The following is a 19,708-nucleotide window of genomic DNA, read 5'->3' on the forward strand; positions in this document are numbered from 1 at the left end:
AGGCGGCAAGGTAGTGAGCCGCTTGGCTTCCTTCAGGTGGCGAGGTAAGGCACCAGGTTGGGGTCTGCATGGGCGACAGCAGGGGCAGGGGCAGCGGCAGCGGCAGCTTCTTTCCAGCCTTGAGGTAAGGCAGCGGGTCTGGGCTCCTGTGGGTGTCGGCCTGGGTGGCTGCGGCGGCTGCTTCCTTCTTGCCGCGAGGTAAGGGAGAGGGAGGGTGGGGGTCGGAGTGGGGGTAGGCGTGGGGGTGGCAGCCAGGGGGGCGGGGGGCGACTTCAGCGGCCTCGCTTTCCTGCCGCCGCCTCGTTCCAGCTGCCGCTGCCACCTCGTTCCTGCCGCTGCTGCCTCGTTCTCGGTCCTGCCGCCGCGACTGAGGTCCGCTGTGGTAGCGGCGGCGGCAGCTTCGTTCCCGCCGGGAAGAAGGGGTGTCCGCGAGGGCTTCAGCCAGGGCAGTGGCAGCGGCAGCATCATTCCTGCTGCGAGGTAAGGCAGTCGGGCTGGGGTCAGCGTCGGGGGCAGTAGGGGCGGCGGCAGCTTCCTTCAGGCCGCAAGGTAGGGCTGCGGGGCTGGGGTCCTGGGGGGTGGGCAGTTAGGGCGGCAGTGGAGGCAGTTAAGTTTACGCCAGGAAGTAGGACACCATCCCCGTGGGCTTTGGCTGGGGCGCTGGCGGCGGCAGCTTCATTCCTGCTGCGAGGTAAGGCGGGGGCCTGGGGTCCGCGTCGGAGGCAGTAGGGGCAGCGGCAGCTTCCTTCAGGCCGCAAAGTAGGACGGCGGGGCTGGGGTCCTGGGGGGTGGGCAGTTAGGGCAGCGGCGGCGGCAGCGGCAGCTAGGTTCACGCCAGGCGTCCACGCCACCGGTGTCCCCGAGCTGCGGGGCCTTTTGGCTGCTCCTATTACTTGGCGGCTGGGGCAGCTAGCTGTCCGTGGGCAGCCTTCCCCACAGAGGGCCGCGGAGCTGCGTGGACGCTGGCAGCAGCGGTTGTAATAGCAGACTTGTTGGACAATAGTTGTTTTGTTTTTCTTAATCTGGATAATACTGGTTATAGGGAAACTGTTTATACTAAATTAGAGAATTATTCTATCCCCTTTCTCCCAGGGGTTGTACCACTGTGATAGTGTACTATGGCATAAGTACTGAGTTAAGAACTGGTTTTGGGGCTGGAGTTGTGGCTCAGCAGTAGAGTGCTTGCCTTACACGTGTGCAGCCCTGGGTTGGATCCTCAGCACATAAAAGTAAATAAATAAAATGAAGGTATTGTGTACAACTACAACTAAAAATAAATATTTTAAAAACAAAGAACTGGTTTTATATATGTTTGCTGTCAGAATGTTATCACAAAGGTATAAATGTGTGGACATGTTCAGTGAGCATTTATGTTGTTCCTATGATTTGGTGTAATTGAAATGTTTTCTTTTCAATTTCAATTAAGTTTTCCCTTATTCTTTCAGGTGTGGTATTTCTGTTTGGAAAAGTTTTTATTGAATCAGCCCAGACCCATGTGAGCTGTTGTGTCATGGTGAAAAACATTGAGCGAACGCTGTTCTTCCTTCCCCGTGAAATGGTAAGCATTAGTGATTAGCTTTGAGATTTCAGTAATTATATATGGCACCCATTCTCTATTCCAAGGTCAACCCTGTCCTTCAGTAGGGTAGCAGTTCTTCACAACCCCAATTCTTTCTTACTCCTTGCTTCATGACCACTGATTGTCAGCAATTCCAATAGAGGATGGGAAAATTAGAGAAATGAAGTTGAACTCAGTTTTTCAACTTGTTAGAGTAAAAGTGTCTGAGTTTTAATACAGAACGTTATATTTCCCTTACTCCTCATTTCCATAATAATTGGGCTTGGGACTCTAAGGCTCTAAAACGTGACATGGCATTTGGCCCAGTTTTCCTGCTCTTGTTGCATAGGCAGCTGTAATATTTCCCCTGTGGCCATTTAACAAGATCAGTTCCATTTGCTTCTTCTTTATTAGGACTTTTAATATCTCCAGCTCTCTCCCAGTATCAGCCCCTCCCCATTTCTGTTGAATTGTGGAGCATCTTGGTTAGGATTTATAATGCTTATTTTCCCATTGTTTCTTAGCATTGATCATCTTTGCCTTGCTTTATGATGCTTTGGGAGGAATTGGCCATTGGGTTTAGTATTTTTTAGGGATTGTTTTGCCTCTGAACTCATTGTTGAGACTGTGCTATTAAGTTTTTAAATGGGTGAGGATGAAAACTGTTTTAAACTTGGGTTTCTGGTGGTTAAGAAGATCTTATGTACAGATACTTTTTCTCCCTTTTCTCCTTCCCACGGGAGAACAAAAAATTGATCTAAATACAGGGAAGGAAACAGAAATTCCAGTTACAATGAAGGATGTTTACGATGAATTTGGTGAAAGAATAGCAGCAAAATATAAAATTATGAAGTTCAAGTCCAAGGTTTGTATTTGGTTGTAAATTTTTGTCCAGCTTTCTTAATTTGTTGTTTGTTAATGTCTTGATTTTGTAAATAGGTATTGCATATCTACTTCATACAAAGTGCCTTCTGCATATCTCTAATTCATAGAATGGAAATCTCATAGGCATGAATATAAAAACTGTGTTAGATTTTTAAAAATATTTTGCTTTCTTTTTAAACTGCTTGTAAAATAATGGTCATGAATTTGAATATATAGATAACTCAAAGCAAATTACTTTAAATGCTTACATTTCATGTTTTTAATCTGAAATGGCAAAGAAAACATTTTGATTTTATAATTAGTTATTGCCAATGCGTTTTGATTAGAAGGTTAAGTAAGTTTTAGTTTTAAAAATCAGGGACTATGATGTTATTTCTGATAGAATGAAAGTCTTATATTCGTGATATGTATGACAAATTGTCCAAACTGGTGTTGGTGGCACATGCCTCTGATTCCAGTGACTTGGGAGGCTGAAGCAGAAGGATTACAAGTTTGAGACCAACCATAGTAACTTAGTGAGACCCTGTCTCAAAAAATAAAAATAGCTGGGGATATAGCTCAGTGGAGAATGCCCCTAAAAAAAGAAACTATATTTTGATTTTAGTGAGATATTGATGCCTTTGGCCATAATTGTGGGGTCTGTAGCCCACTAAAAATATGGGAAGTTAGTAGTGTTGGAAAGAAAGGGAGGATTGAGTTGCAAAAGATACAGCTAACACTCTTAACTACTTAAGTTTTGGATTGTGGCTGAGTTACTTCTTTAAATTTCCACAAGTAATAATGCACAAGGCCTTGGGTTTGATTCCTAGCACTGCAAACAAAAACTAAAAACATAAAATTCCAGAGACAATGTGTTGTAATGGTGAAGCATATGAATGTTAGAGTCAGGTTGCTTGTGATTTAAGTCTTAGCCCTGCTGCTTACTAGTATCTGACTGTGAACAAGTGCCAAGTGACTTCCCTGTGCCTGTTTCTTTATTTGACAAATGAGGCCCTATTGCAAGCATTGTCAAAAGGGTTAAATCTCTTGATTCATATTGAATGATTAGAATAGTACTTGACACATAGCCAATGCTTACTACATATGAACTATAATTATAATGTTGATTATTCTAGCAAGATGGAGTTGCTTAATGTCAATTAGTAACAAATAATTTTTATTTTTTGAGACAATGTTTTGCTATGTTTTATCAGTGAGGCATGTATAGCTCTGGACTTAAACTCACGATTCTCCTACCCAGACTTCTGAGAGTAGCTGGGATTATAGGCATGTGCCACAACCTGTCTCTTGACAAATGATTTAATGCATTAACATTGTAAAAAAAATCTCTTCTTGCTCCTATTTGAATGTAAATATTTTGATTTCTGTAGTGTCTAAGAGAAGTCTTTTTAACATTGTCACTATGAGTCTTAGTCCTAGTTGAAAGGTGAAAGGATACCTTTTTGGCTTTAATTACTCTTGTGTCCCATAAGGATGCTAGATTCCTGATGATTTAATATAGGAAAATGTATTATTTATGTAATGCTGGCTAATTTGAGTTTGAAAACTTTTTTGTCTTAATGATTTTTTAAAACATCTACTTATCCAGACAGTGGAAAAGAATTATGCTTTTGAGATACCTGATGTTCCCGAAAAATCTCAGTACTTGGAAGTTAGATACTCGGTAAGTTAAACAAAGAAAATTACCTGGTTTTGGTGAATGGCATTTTTTTCTACTTTTGAACTTTCAACTAGCTTTCAATTAGGAGTACTGACAGAACTCCTCAAGCCCACAGTTCATTGAGGTGGACTTATAGTAATGAATAACTGGAATGGATAAAATTAATTTTAAGTACATAGTCTACAGGTTATACTGTCTTTCTCTGCTTTCAAGTATGCATCTTTAAACAAATAACTTGAAACAGCACAATTGTTTGTCAAGTGGAATGAATGCCACATGATGGAGTTGGACATCATTAGTCTGTTAAGTGTCTCTTGTAAGCAGTGGAAAGGTGAGAGAGGAGTGTCAGTAGCATCATTATAGTGCTGCTCTTGCTCTTGCTCCTGTGACAGGCAAGGTCGTTGCTGTAGGGTGTTAATTAACTAGACCTTAACCTCTTTTTACCTTTGTTCTAGTGTTTTGATCCCACAATGTTGGAAAAGGGTTAGATATTGATTAACATTATTTTGCCCAAATTTCTGTGCCCTAAAGAAGATGTAGCACATCAGAAGCATTTGATAAATGTTGATGAATGAGTTTTAGATATACCTCAGTGTATTTCAAGGTAGATTAAAATAAGTACTAAGTAGCTACAAGTTTTGTATGGTCACAACCAAGAGCAGTGACAGGTTATTCTGCCTGGTGCATCCTGAGAAAGTTTTGGCCAGGAAATGGCCTTTGGGATTTGTGTCACTGGGACTGGAGCATATGGAGCATGCAGATGGGCTTTTATTTATGGGTAGCACTGGGTTATTATTTGGACCAAACCATGTTTTTTGAGGGGCCAGCCTCTCTCAGGTAGAGCTCTTTCCATTACAATGATAGAAGATAGACTTTAACCAACTTAAACAGTAAAGGGAAAGATTTTCTAAATGTGCAACGTGGAAGCACAGGTTTCAGCAGCAGGCCCAGCTTGATTTAGGCTTTTGGATGCCAACAGGACCCACTTTGCAGTTCTGGTTGTTCTCAATGCAGATTTCATAATCATTCCAGTAGCCAGTCTCCCTCTGCAGGGACAAGGTGTTGGGTACTTCCAAAACTGCCTATTTCCAGTTCAAATCCAGTGAAATGAAAGTCCAGCATGTCTCCATCTTTGCCTCCACCACAGCAGTCCTGACATCCGATATAATCACCTGGCCTTAGTTCCATGACTCTGCCTAGAAGATTCTTACGGTTGGGGAGGTGCTGCTAGGGACTTCACCCCAAGATGAGATACCAGAATCTCCTGAACTGATAGTGGAAAGAAGTGGCACGTGGGTGAAAAGAGGTGCTGCCAGCAGAGATAGCCAGCAGAGGATACTCCTAATTCTTATTATTTACTATGAGACACCAGCGATACTCTGGGGTCACAGCTGCACAGCTTCCAACCATAACTCACCAGGTGCATGATGTTGTGCAAAGTGCTTCATCTCTCTGTGCTTCAGTTTCCTCATCTGCAGAAAATAAATAGTAAGTCCACATCATAGTGTTATAGAGAAACCTAATGAACTTTTTACAAATGTTTTAGAATATTGTGCTGAAAGTGCCTGTCAGATTTAATGAAGTTGTCATTATGAAATGAATTATTTTCCCTGTGATTTTATATTTACTCAGTTATTCTGGTCATTCCCAGCCCCCACTTGGAAATAGAAGTGGCGGGAAGTCGTCCACCTCTCAAGTACGTATCAGTATGATTAAAACATAGGGCTGGGACTGTGGCCCTTTTTGCTCCCTGCCATAAACATCACTGTGCATGGTGAGGTCCTTGTAATATTCAGCTCAAGGTCTGTATTGGAAAACCTAGCCACTCTGCATTTGGTGGCATTATTGAAAACCAGGAGGAAACCGTATCATTTGGGCCATTTGCAGAAGGACTTTACAAACTAACTTAAAATGTTGGAACATTCTGTCAATTACAATCTAAACCAGGACCCATTCCCATGAGGAAACAGCCCATGTTGGCTGGCCAGGGGTTTGATATGACCTTCTTTTTCTTGGCCCCTTCTTATGGTGTGAATGAGCACAGAGCAGGAGTGAGGAAGGGGGAGACAGAGGGAGGGAGGAGGAGGGAGAGGATGGGAGGGAGAGAGAGATTGAGAGAGATTTAGAAAGAGAGAGAGAGAGAGAGATAAATAGATATTGGGAGATTGAGATATTTATAAAGCCTTAGGTAATAAAAATTTTAAAAATGTGATGTCAGTCGTTAAAAATGACCTGGAGTATTGTGTCCCAATTATTTATGCAATAAGCAATTTGAGGGCTTTATGTTGTTGTTGTTGTTGTTGGTGGTGGTGGTGGTGGTCATATGTGTCTTATTTCACCAACATCTTCTACTTGTAAAGCAATTGGCTTATGAGTCATGTTCTTCTACTACCTGTTCTAAAACCAGCCAAATCTTCTAAATATTGGAGTATTCTGGAGCAGAGGTTCTCTAAGTGTGGTCCCAATGCCAGCAGAGTCATACTCATAGAATGACAATGAATGCCCATTCACAGGACTTATATGGAGTGGCAGTGGTCATCTTCCTGGCCAGTTCCCTCATTAGCCTAGAAGGTAAGAGGCATTCTGATGGACATTTTAAGAGTTGCTGGCATTTACCATAATGGGATGGGGCCATTAAGGGAGGTGCTTGGAATCTTGTGATTAGAAGAGTTCAGGTACAACCTGGAAGATTATCTGGAACAGAATTCTTAAAATTAGCACCTGATGGCTGTATCCACACCACTCTATTTTATTTATTTATTAATTCTTTTTAGCAAAAATTTATATCAGAACACAGTTAACACTATGAATTTGTGGCAAGATACTAAATCTGAACTCTAAATAGGTCATATTGTCCATAGTATTTGCACCTTGTAATTTATAGAACATCATCATTCAATATTTTTTGCTATTATGGAAATGTTCTGTACCTTTCCTGTCTAATCTTTAGCTTCAAGCAAATAATATTTTGGCATATAGATATTATGACAAACAACTGAGTTTGTTCCTTCAATGGATTACATGGCCATGGCCACAACATTAAGTAGCATTATTCTAGAACACAAAACCATACAATGGAAGCATTTCCTCTAAAAACTGAAAAAAGACAGGGATGCTCTCCTTTACCACTTCTATTTAATATAGTTCTTGAAACAGTATCCTGAGCAATTAAACAGATGGAAGAAACTAATGGACTATCTATAGGTAAAGAAGAACTCATTAGCACTATTTGTTGACAATATAATTACATACCTAGAAGACCCATCAAATTTCATCAGAAAACTGCTAGAATTAGGAAAACAATTCAGAAAAGTAACAGGCTACAAAATCAACACTCATAAATCAAAGGCATTTCTTTATATTAGTGACAAATCCACTGAAAGAAAAATGACAAAATTACCCCATTTAGAATAGTATCATAAATAATAATAAAATACTTGAGAATCAACTTAACAAAAGAGGTGATAGACCTCTACAATAAAAACTAAACAATCTTAAGAAAAACAATCAAATAAAACATGGGAAGATGGAAAGATTTACCTTTTTTTTTGTTTGGATAGACAGAATTAATGTTGTATAATGACCATACCACCAAAAGCATTATACAGATTTAATGCAATTTCAATCAAAATTCCAATGACATTCCTCATAGAAATAGAAAAAGCAGTCATAAAATTTATCTGGCAAAATAAGAGACACAGGATAGCTACAGCAATCTTTAGCAAGAAGAGTGAAGCAGACATCACAATACCAGAACTTAAACTATGCTACATATTAATAATAACAAAAACAGTATGGTGTTGGCACCGAAATAGACTCGTATAACAATGGTACGGAATAGATAACACTGAGACTAACTCCCATAATTACCGTTATCTTATATTTGACAAAGACATCAATAATATACATTGGAGAAAAGATAGTGTCTTCAAAAAATGATGCTGGAAAAATTGGAAATTCATATGCAATAAAATGTAATCAAACCCCTATGTCTCACCATGCACAAAATTCAACTCAAATTGAATCAAGGACATAGAAATTATACCAGAGATACTATTTCTCTTAGAAGAAAAAGTAGGCCCGAATCTCCATCATATCTATTTATTCCACCACTTTTTAAATAATAATCCATAGCCCAATAATTACTATTAAGCATCAATTTATAGGATGAATGCAAACTAAAACTGTTCTTAGCAAAAAAAAAATAATAATAATCAGTGAAGTGATTAGAGAGCCTAGTAATTGGAAACACATTCTTACCACATGCAAATCAGATATAGAACTAATCTCTGGAATATATAAAGAACTAAAAAATCTTTAAAAGAAAAAAAAGAAATAACCCAATCAACAAATGACCAAGAAATTGAACAGATACTTCTCAGAAGATGAGAAGATGATATACAATCTATAAACACATACATGAAAAATTGTTCAACATTCCTAGCAATTAGAGAAATGCTAGTTAAAACGACTGTATGAATTCATCTTACTCCATTCATTTAAGAATATAAACTACATAATTGTTGGCGAGCATGTGGGTAAAATGCACATACTCGTACAATGCTGGTGGGATTTCAAATTGGTGCAGCTAATCTGGAAGCAGTATGGAGATTCTTTGGGAAACTTTGAATGAAACCACAATTTGACCCAGCTATCCCAATCCTTGTTCTGTACATAAGGAATTAATAACAGAATACTACAGGGACACAGCCACATCAATGTTTATAGCAGCACAATTCACAATAGCTAAACTGTGGAGCCAACCTAGATTCCCTTCATTAGATGAATGGATACAGAAAATGTGATATATATATATATACACATATATATATATATATACACACACAATAGAATATTATTTAGCATTAGAAGAGAATAAAATTACGACAATTTCTGGTAAATTGATGGAGCTGGAGAATATAATGCTAAGTGAAATTTTCCAATCCACAAGAAACAAATGTGAAATTATTTTTCTGATTTAAGGATACTAATTCATAACATGTTGTAGGAGGGGGCAGGATGGGAGGATTAATTAGACTCCAGATAAAGCAAAGGAGAAAAGGGGGTAGAGGGGAAGGAAGGGGGTATATGAGTAAGAAAGGCAGTGGAATGTGATGGTTTTCATTACCCGAAGTACATGTATGAAGCCAGAAGGATAAGACTCTACTTTGTGTACAACCAGAGATACAAAATAAAATGTGCTCTATAGGTGTAATATGGATTTTAAGCCATTCTTTTGTTATATATTACAAATTAAATTTTAAAAAAGAAAATATATACATACAAAAAAATCAGACAGTGGTTTTTAGGTCATTAAGTTGTTTCCCAATTTAAGCAATCTCCAACATATTATTCATACATAAAGATTTTCTTATAAATTTAATAATTCATTTTAAAATAAATTAAATCATCAATTCAAAGGTAATATTTGACAGAAATAGACATTGGTGGTTGAGGTTTTTTTTTTTTTTTGCATTGATGGAATGACTTACTTTGAACATGCAAGTGTTGTCTAGTGAAAGAACTGAGCCTTTACAGGTACTGTCTTTCTGCTAAAATGTTACTGATAGTGAGTGCAGGATGGGTAGAGACTACTGTGTGAAAGAGTTTGCAGTGAGATGCTCTAGACAGATAGCACCCTTTCTATCCCTGGGTATAGTGTAATTCAAGGATGATGGGAGATTATAAAAAGGAAGGTGTGTGAAGTAGCGAGGCTGGGGTCCCCGTGGAGGGCAGCGGGTGGGGGGGGGGCGCGGGCGCCACAATGGCTGCAGTTTCCTTCCTGCCACAAGGTAAGGGGCGGGGGAGGAGCCTGGGGTCCGCTTGGTGGTCAGCCAGGGCGGCTGCAGCGGAACTGTATCATTTGGGCCACCGGACCATTTGCAGAAGGACTTTACAAACTAACTTAAAATGTTGGAACATTCTGTCAATTACAACCTTCCTTCCCACAGCGAGGTAAGTTGGCGGGGCTTGGGTCCGGTGGTCGTCAGCCAAGGCGGCGGCTGCAGCTTCATTCTGGCTGCAAGGTAAGGTGTCGGGGCTGGGGTCCTAGTGGGGGGCAACCGGGGCGTGGCAGCGGCAGCTTCCTTCCCACCGCAATGTAAGCGGGCCTTAAGTAAGGGGGGCTGGAGTTTGCATGCGGGCAGTGGAGGGGGTCGGCGGCGGCTTCCTTCAGGCAGCGAGGTGAGGCACGAGGCTGGGGTCCGCCGCAGCTTCATTCTTCCTCCAGGTAAGGCAGCGGGTCTGGGCTCCTGTGGGCGTCAGCCTTGGTGGCAGCAGCAGCTTTGTTCTTGCTGCGAGGTAAGGCAGCGGGGGCGGCCGCCGCCTCATTCCTGCCAACGCCTCCTTCCTGCCGCCGCCTCGTTCCTGCTGCCGCTTTGGGGGCAGCTAGGGCTATGGTAGCAGCGGCAGTAGCTTTGTTACCGCCAGGAAGTAGGGCAGCAGGGATGGTGTCCGCGTGGACTTCAGCTGGGGCGGTGGCGGCAGCAGCTTCATTTTCTGGCCGCGAGGTAAGGCATAGGGGCTGGGGTCCACGTGGGGGGCATCCTGGGAGTGGCGGCGGCAGCTTCCTTCCCACCAGTGTAAGCGGGGCTGGAGTCCCCGTGGGGGCAGTGGAGGGGAGCGGCCTTGGCTTCCTTCAGGCGTCGAGGTAAGGCACCAGGCTGGGGTCTGCATGGGCGGCAGCGGCAGCGGGGCGGCCGTGGTGGGGCGGCGGCGACGGCGTCCCAGCCTCGAGGTAAGGCAGCGGGTCTGGGCTCCTGTGGGTGTCGGCCTGGGTGGCGTTGGCTGCTTCCTTCCTGCTGCTAGGTAAGGGAGAGGGAGGGTGGGGGTCAGCGTGGGGGTCGGTGTAGGGGTGGCAGCCAGGGGGGCGGGGGGCGACATCAGCGGCCTCGCGTTCCTGCCGCAGCCTGGTTCCTGCCTCTGCGACTGAGGTCGGCTTTGGGGGCAGCTAGGGCTGTGGTAGCTGCGGCGGCAGCTTCATTCCTGCCAGGAAGTAGGGCAGCGGGAATGGTGTCCCCGTGGGCTTCAGCCAGGGCAGTGGCAGGGGAAACTTCTTTCCCGCTGCAGGTAAGGCGGCGGGGCTGGGGACCACGTGGGGGGCAGTAGGGGGGGGCGGCAGCTTCCTTCAGGCGGCAAGGTAGGGCAGCGGGGCTGGGGTCTTGGGGGGTGGGCAGTTAGGGCAGCGGCAGCTACGTTCACACCAGGCGTCCACCCCACCGGTGTCCCTGAGCTGTGGGGCCTTTTGACTGCTCCTATTACTTGGCGGCTGGGCTGCAAGCTGTCCATGGGCGGCCTTCCCCACAAAGGGCCGCGGACATTTGTTGCAGTTCTTGGGGCTTCGTTGTTTTTCCCTGGGCTTTTACCCTTCTTTTTGGTTAATTTTGGATAAAATGTCCCCCGTGATGTAAAGATTGAGCAAGGAACCTTGGTGATGTGGGGAGCTTTGCAGAAAGTGCAGTTTGGATTTTGCTTTTCCCATGGTGGCGGCTGGATGAATCTTCACTGCTGGCCCTGGAAAAGGCTAGGGCAGCTTGTTAGTTGAGTTTTAAATTTCCCAGTGTAGTTTTTAAAGGTTTTACGTGCATAGAAGAGGGATGTTCACCTTAAATAAGCATATGAGCGGTTAACAGGGAATGTTTTCCTCTGGGAAAGGGAATTTGGTAGCTCTGACCATGTCAGTCTGTGAATATTTAGATGTGTAGTGACTTTTTAACATTTTTCATAAAAACCTGTTATTTACAGTGTGTCATATCTTGTTAATACTCCTTGCCTTAAGTTCCCCGGCAAATCTTTTTCATGCCTTCTGAGAAAGTAGACAATTGATAGATTATCCAAGGAATGGAAAAAAATGTGAGTGGGTGATTTCGGACAATCCCTGAGAGCTGGCATTGTAAGACTCATCCTATCCCCAGTAACATTTTCATACAATAAATGTGAACACTTTTGAAGCCTTTTTATAAAGATACAATTTGGGAATAATATTAAGGTAAGGAAAAGCTGTTGATTGATTTCTTAGATTAACATTTCTTCCCTTTTCTCTTTAAAAAAGTTTTCCAAGTGACAACTTCATGAAGATGGCCAGTGATAAGCAAATGTGCGATGATGATGACAGCCCCAGCACCAGCAGTGGCAGTTCAGATGTGAACCAGCAAGACCCTGCTGCTCCAGAGCCTGAAGATCATGAAGAAACAACCTTCTGCCACCCATCGGAAGAAGAGCACCAAACTCTCTAGCAAAACCACTGGTAAGTTATCCACTAGTGCTAAAAGGTAACATTGTCAGGTTGTCTTCCCAGCAATTAGATGCTTTTATTTTTACATCAAGAACAATACTCCAGAAATACTTCATGACCAGTTTTATTTGTACTTGAATGAATTGTCATCCTTTAGGGAGCATGAAAATGTCCTCACTAAAATTATGCTTCTAAGCAAACTTATTCTGTACTTTGGTAATTTCAGCAAGAGTCCTAGAGACTGAATTCTCATCCTGAGAGTTTAAGGAGTTGGCAAGGAAAATTTGTGAAACTGAATTAGATGGTACATTGGGGATGTTTCCTTTTGTGAGTTATACTCTTGAGTGAAATTAGCACGTGTCCACGTGGGTGTCCGTCCAGGCATCTGTGGTGGCAGTTTCATAAAAGGAAATGTGTAACTTTTCATGAAAGGAAATGATCAAAAAAGTTTATATTTGCTAAAAAAATGTTGAATGTCAGACCTTGGCTTTTTTTGAAAGCAGATTTTAAATTTGCTTAGTTTTACAAACAAGTCTTTAAATTCTGCATAATAGGTACAATTTTTTTGTAGTCATCCCTCCTTGTTCTTGTGAGAACAAATAAAACTGAAAAGTAGCCATTAACAATCTCAGGTGTCACTTTGCTGTTAAAACTTTGCACATCTTTAAAACTTGTGGATGTTCTTGACATAGTATTGAAAATCAACAGCAGGAAAAAACATTTTGTTGGTTGGAAGTGAAAGATTATTTGTTTCCTGCTGACTTTTATTTTCTATGATGGCAAAAAAATCCATCAATGGGACTCCATCAGTGATAGTGGTTGTATTGAGTAGAACTCTTGTATCAGACATAAAAGGTACCTATAGCATTACCTAATGGTGATGTTTTGTTGTTTTTCATTGATCACAACTAAAAGAAAAAGAGAATATAAAAACTGATCAATCATTGCATTTTATAGTGATTCATGTTCTTATTTTTCTATATATTTTCACCGTCATTGCACCATTAATCAAACACTAATGAACTTGAGAATATTATATTGAATAGCAGCAGTCTTTGAAATAATTTAAAATTCTTCTCAGTGTGTTGTAATCTTGTGGAGAGAACATTAAACAACTTTTGAAAACATTGTAAATTTCAAGAAAATCAGAGAAATGCTTTTTCCCCTTACCTCAAGGCCCTCTTTCCTCCAACAGTATGGAATTTAAATTTACATGCTGTACCTAAGATCAGAGAAAAGAAATGGTTAAGTAAGATTGCTAAAATAGTCCTTGGAAGTTTTTCATTGTTAAAGTTATTTGTAAATTTTAAACTTTTTTTTAAACAGATAAAATATTGACAAAACTATTAATGTGCTCTTGCAATAGCTTTCTAATTTTTACCACAGTAAAAGTGGATTGAAGTCATTGTCAAAAATATTCTAGTGTTTTTCCTCCTTCCGTTTTGTCTCATTTGCATATAAGCTTCAAAGAGAATTTCTTTGGTAAAAAGAGTTTTAAAATAGATTTTATATTGTTTTGTTGAGTAGTAGTGGAGGACTTTCTCAAATCAGGTGTAAATGACTTACCTATTTACAGTAGCAAGTGAGAAAAAAGCTGCAATTTTCTGTTAAGGAGTTTGGGTTATGCCTCTGAGAACGAAGAGGAAGCAGCCATGTTAGCATTACTGAAGGCAAAACCAGCCTTCATTTACCTGCATGATGGTAGAGGGCATTCTTATTTTCTGGTTATTCTTTAGACTGTCTCAAATCCTTTTTGTCTGTTCCCATTTCACTAAGGGAATTGAGAAGGATCTAGCTGAAATAACCCTTAATCCTCTCCTAACTGCAGGTAAGAAACAAAGTTTGTTGTTTTGATTTCTAAATTGTGGAAACAATATTAGGAGATGAATGTATTATCCTTGTATGTATGTGCAGCAGAAGAGGCTAGCTAGCTATGTTTGCTTCCTTAAAGCTTTGCAAGTGCTTTAAACAAAAATTGCCTAGGTAATTAAATTAAATTAGGAGAAAAATACTCTTAGCATGTATCGTATATTCTGTACTTATGAATATACTGATCTTGTGCTTCTTGCTGAGATTTGTTTGAGTGGTGTTGATTTTTCTGTTGTTTTTCTGTGGATTATATTTATTCACAAGTATTTTGTAGAAACCTGTAAGGTTTTAAGTTTTAAAGTTAGTGCTTGTGTGCAATCTGAATTGATTTTCCAAATTTAGAAATTGTTGAATATGGTGTTACAAAATGTAATAGCATTAAACAAGAGTATAGTTGTATCTGTTTGATTTATTCAGTAACTTGCCTAAAGGACAAATTTTATGTGCTAAGCTATGGTTGTAGTTGTTATTTTCTAGAAAACACATTGTTGGAATTATTTACATTTTAAGCAAATATCCTAATGACTTGGGAAAATTCTTAGTAGTAAATTAATTGTAATTGTGAGAAGAATCAAATTCAGTGGAACTCAAGAATTTAAGATTGTTTGACAAATTGTATTAAAAGTAGCTGGTTGATTTGTTTTCATTTGTGTCTTATATAGTGTTCTGTTTATTTTTGAATGGTGACTGTATGGTTGACAAAATTTATCAAATTTAGAGAGCAAAATTATAAATAAATTGCATAGAAGTATGTGCTCAAGAATGTGAGGGGAAGGGATGCTATAATTAAGGCAGTGTTATGCTTTGATATAAAAATGTTTTGGTGTTTAACCTGTGTTTTTGCTACAAATTGTGTTTGCACATGTTGATCAGCACCATCTCTGAAGACTACTTGAGACATAATAAGGAATAATCCATTTGCTACTTATTGTGTGTGTTAACCAGATTCCCAGATAAGGGGGATCTGATCCTGATTTTTCCAGTGAATTAACAGTTTTGCTTATATTTGTAGTCACAGCCATTTCAGTTTAAAAAGGAGACATGAATGTGAACTAATTATAAACAGAGTGGTATGTCAGATCTCAAAATATTACTTAAAAAGTATACTGCTCAATAGTGTAGCCAGTAGCCACATTCTGACTATGGACCATGATGTTGTGGTTAGTTCAAAATGTGATATGCTGTAAGTGTGAAATGCATACTGGATTTTGAAAACTTAGTACAATTTGTAAAAGAATAAATATTTTAAAGATATTTATTACATGTTGAAATAATATTTGGCATGTTTAGTAAGTGTTTTAAAATTGTATTTTTATCATTTTAGCATAGTTATTAGAAAATTCAAAATTACGTGTGTAAGTTGCATTATAATTTTGTTGAACAGTATTGCTTTAGAGAAGTAAATCAGTATTTCTTTTAGCCTTCTAAATGGTGTGTCAAATCTGTACCATTTAGGAGGTCAAGTTAAATTTGCTCTTTGGAAGAATCACTTAACTTTCAGAGTATATTCTGATAATTTTCACTATGAAAGATGTAAAGATCTGTCAATTTAAAACTCACATGTCTTAAACTTGCATGTCAGGTCAAACGTTTTTAAGGGTTTCTGTTGATTTTCTGCAAATGGCTTAAACCAGTGTATTAATATACATCTAGAGAACATAGTAGACATATTGAATGCTTTCAGAGCAGTAATGTACTGGTACATTTGGTAAAGGAATGTACTTTAATAAGTGTTTAACTCAGGACTGTTTCCACAAGGTCACAGGATTATTTTAGATGGAGTAAAATCTTTCTGTGAAATAGAAAGTAAGTTTCACTTATCGCATATTTTTTCTCTTTATATACCAGATTTCATTTAAGTTCATGAAATAATGCTTAACATTTAGTTATTTAACTAGTGAAGCAGTAAAACTTTGGGCTTGCTTGTGCACAGTAACATGGAATACTTATATCTATTTTCTTTTGTCACAGTCTTTGGTGACTGTTGGCTATTGAAAAGGATATCTTTTAACTTCTCTAGTTCTTTAATATCTGAGTTTGTTTGTGGCTGTGTAAGTGATTCAGGAAAAAAAACAAATGTAAAATACAAGTTTCTTAGGAAATTAGAAGTTATTTCTTACTACTTTGGGGAGAGACTTTTTTCCATGTACCTCATATGTAAAATAATGCAGATGCTTTTGTGTGTCTTTGGATTCTCCTGGGTAGAAGGTTAGTTCTTGTAATTTTGATAGAAAAACCTAAATTTGCGTTGTGTTTTTGCTTTCATGCCAGAAAATGCAATAGATTGTGGTATTATATTTCTTTTAACTCATAGCTGCATAAATGAGAATTTTAGCTTTATGGTAGTTGTATTATTTAGATTTGTTAATTTATGTTGTAATTCAAAATGGGATTCCACAATCATAAGTACATTTAGAATTTGTGGGTTAATATTGCATGAGACCTTTGAAACCTTATGCTTGCTACGTCCAGGTGCAATTATTTAATTATGGCTTTTGGTAAGGGTGTGTGTGTGTGTGTGTGTGTGTGTGTGTATATGTGTGTATAAACTTGTCAAAGTATGTGACAGTGTTAATTATACCTCAGGGAAGACATGCTAAGTGTATCTGGGTACATTCAGGATAATGTTGAATGAGATATAGGAAAACCAGAATTACTTGTACTAGGGCGATTTGTCTTAAATCCCATCTTTTGTTTTAATTAATAAGTTATTCTTTAGTTACGTCATTAGGTCTAATATACACATCCAGGATGGCCTTTGGGTAGATATCATTGTCAAATTAAATGCATGACTTTAAAAGTGTTTGATAATATGTCAATAGGAATACTTCTTTTTCTTTTAGTAAAAAAGGTTGATAAAGATTTAATTTCTAATGATTTGATGGTATTTTAGGTTTTAAGTATTGAAGGCCTGTGGGCCAATGCATTTTAAACACAGGGAAATAATATATGTTTTTTGGTTTACGTTTATACTTTTTACATTCTATATTTTAGATTAGGGTATAAAAATCAATTCACCAGTAAGCATGAAGGGAAATTATTATGAACATCCCTTTGTTTTACAGAAATTTATGGACGAGAGTTGTTTAGTAATGTGTTGACATTTACGTTCTATTTATCAAAGGATGTGCTTCCTTTTCCACTTATAGTGAGCACTTGTGTAAACAGCAAAAGTTTAGAAAGTTGCTGGATTTCTAAGTTAATCTTGAATTTCTTTTCCTGTATAGAGGTTACAAACATGTACTCCTAAATATTAATGGGTTTGGGCTGAATCTATGTTAAAGAAGATATTCAAGAGTAATTGTAAATCGTTTTTGGATGAGAGGAAGGCCTTATGGGGGGTAGATATTACAGTTTCAAGTTTATATTAATCATATGTTGACTATCAAAACCTGAAATCAGCTACTATAATACTTGTAAATACCATAATACTTGCAAATTTTGTTAACTTCCCTTTTTAAAAGAAAGAAAAGGAAGTAGCATAAGTTCTAAATCAGAAGTTGGCAATTTGCACATAAGAGTAATTTTCTGAAGATAAACTGTGTTTCTGATGGTTGCCATATCTCTCACTATTGTCCAGTGTAGATTAGAACTTTGCTAATTAAAGGTGATCTTCAGACCAGCAACATCTGTATCACAGGTGTGATTGTTAAAACTCAGAATGTTGTTTTCCCCTAACCAGAAGTACTGAGTCCGAATCTGAATTTAATAAGATTGCTAACTGAATTGTGTGTCTATTGAGGTTGTAAAAATCCTGCTACTGAAGCAAAACTGTTCAGATCCATGCTGTGCCACTATTGGCATGCCACTTTATATAAGTTATGGGATATTTCTGTTCTTCAGTTTCTCAAGTTGTAAAATGAAGATTAAGTTGATCTCCCCATTGTATAATTGTTGTGAGGATGAAATGAATTTGTTGAAAGTTTTGTTAACCACATAAATTGGATCCCTAAAGTGGATACAGCATGATAAAAGTAGGTGAGACAGTTAAGCAGCATGTCCTCACTCTTGCTGGTGTGTGCTCCAGTGCATCCATATCCTACTTATAGGAATAATTACATCTTTATTTATCATCTAATTATTGAGAACATATCAAGCAGTTTGTTTTAGTGTGAATAAAAGCAGGTTTTTTAAAACTTGAGTTAAAACAGAAAATTAGCCTAAAAGTGTTGATCATAGATGAACAAATACTCAATCCCTTCCAAAAAAAATATGTATAAACTTAATGATACTTAAAAATAATGTCTTGGGGCTGGGGCTGTAGCTTAGTGGCAGAATGCTTGCCTAGCATGTGTGAGGCACTGGGTTTGATCCTAAGCATCACATAAAAAAAACATAAAATATATGCATTCTGTCCATCTACAACTACAAAAAAATGTTTTAAAAAGTATTTATAAGAATACTATGACTATGACTGCCCAGTAAAGTATAATAAAATTTTTTGATAGTTGTATTAGTTAATGTTTTCCCCTCTTTAAATATCCCATTTTAAGAGTTTGTGATTTTATTCAGAATGCAGTAATTTCAATATTTGTAAAATTTACACTCATAATAGTATAGTTTACCAATTACTTCAACATAATGTAGTGTAATTCCAGGCAAAACAGTGAGTTGGAATTCGAAAAAAAATATTAAATAACTCATATTCTTTACTTTTTTCATAATTGTGATCTTTAATATTATTCACTTAAAGATTATTTAGCTATCATTTCTATTTGCTTATAGGAAGTAGTTGATAATTACAGTAATTCTAATTGTGTCTCCCATATATGCCAGTGGAGCAGAAGGACTCAGTTACCATTGAATGATTCAAAACATTTATCCAAACTAGTGATTGATTGAAAATAATATCTCCCCACATAAGGTCACATTTTTATTAGCTGTCTATTATGTTCAATGACGATAGTGTAAGGAGAAAGTGGGTGAAAACCTTGGGTACTTTTTAAAAACCTAAATGGTTATTTCAAAGCAACATGAAGCAAATTGTTAATTTTCTTTCTGCAAGTAAATGATTGGTACCTTTTTCTCTCCTTGAATGTGTTGCTGTAACAGAATGTAGATTATGTTTAATTATGAGGGAAATCAACAAGTCTTGCTTAGAGTACAAGAGCATTCAGATTGAGAAAACTGAATGGGAAAACTTTATCTTCCATTCTCCTCTTTTCTACAAATATGATATAACAAAACCACTTGTAGATGTATTAGATCTACAGGCATATAAAGTGATGATTTTTTCTTTCCATATTTCTTTAGACAATAATTGTATTTGGGGGGGCTGGGCTTGTGGCTCAGTGATACAGTGTTTGCCTAGCATGTGCGACGCCCTGCATTCAATCCTAAGCACCACATAAAAATAAATAAATAAAATAAAGGTATGTATCCAACTACAACTAAACATTAAATTAAAAAAAGAATTGTGTTTGGGCATTTCATTAGAATTTAAAAGATGAAATATCTTTAAACATTTAATGTTCCTATTGCATCTGGATCACGGAAGTTTTTG

General features: G+C 38.5%; 1 long non-coding RNA gene across 1 annotated transcript; it reads left to right on the forward strand.

Annotated features, from left to right (window-relative positions):
* The first annotated feature begins 4,036 nt into the window (after positions 1-4,036).
* Positions 4,037-14,164, forward strand: LOC144256286 (uncharacterized). The gene is made up of 3 exons (XR_013344061.1): positions 4,037-4,106; positions 12,154-12,348; positions 14,113-14,164. It is a non-coding gene; the product is annotated as an uncharacterized LOC144256286 (long non-coding RNA).
* The last annotated feature ends 5,544 nt before the right edge of the window (positions 14,165-19,708 follow it).

This window comes from Urocitellus parryii, chromosome 7 (assembly GCF_045843805.1).
Source record: "Urocitellus parryii isolate mUroPar1 chromosome 7, mUroPar1.hap1, whole genome shotgun sequence".
NCBI classification, from domain to species: domain Eukaryota; kingdom Metazoa; phylum Chordata; class Mammalia; order Rodentia; family Sciuridae; genus Urocitellus; species Urocitellus parryii.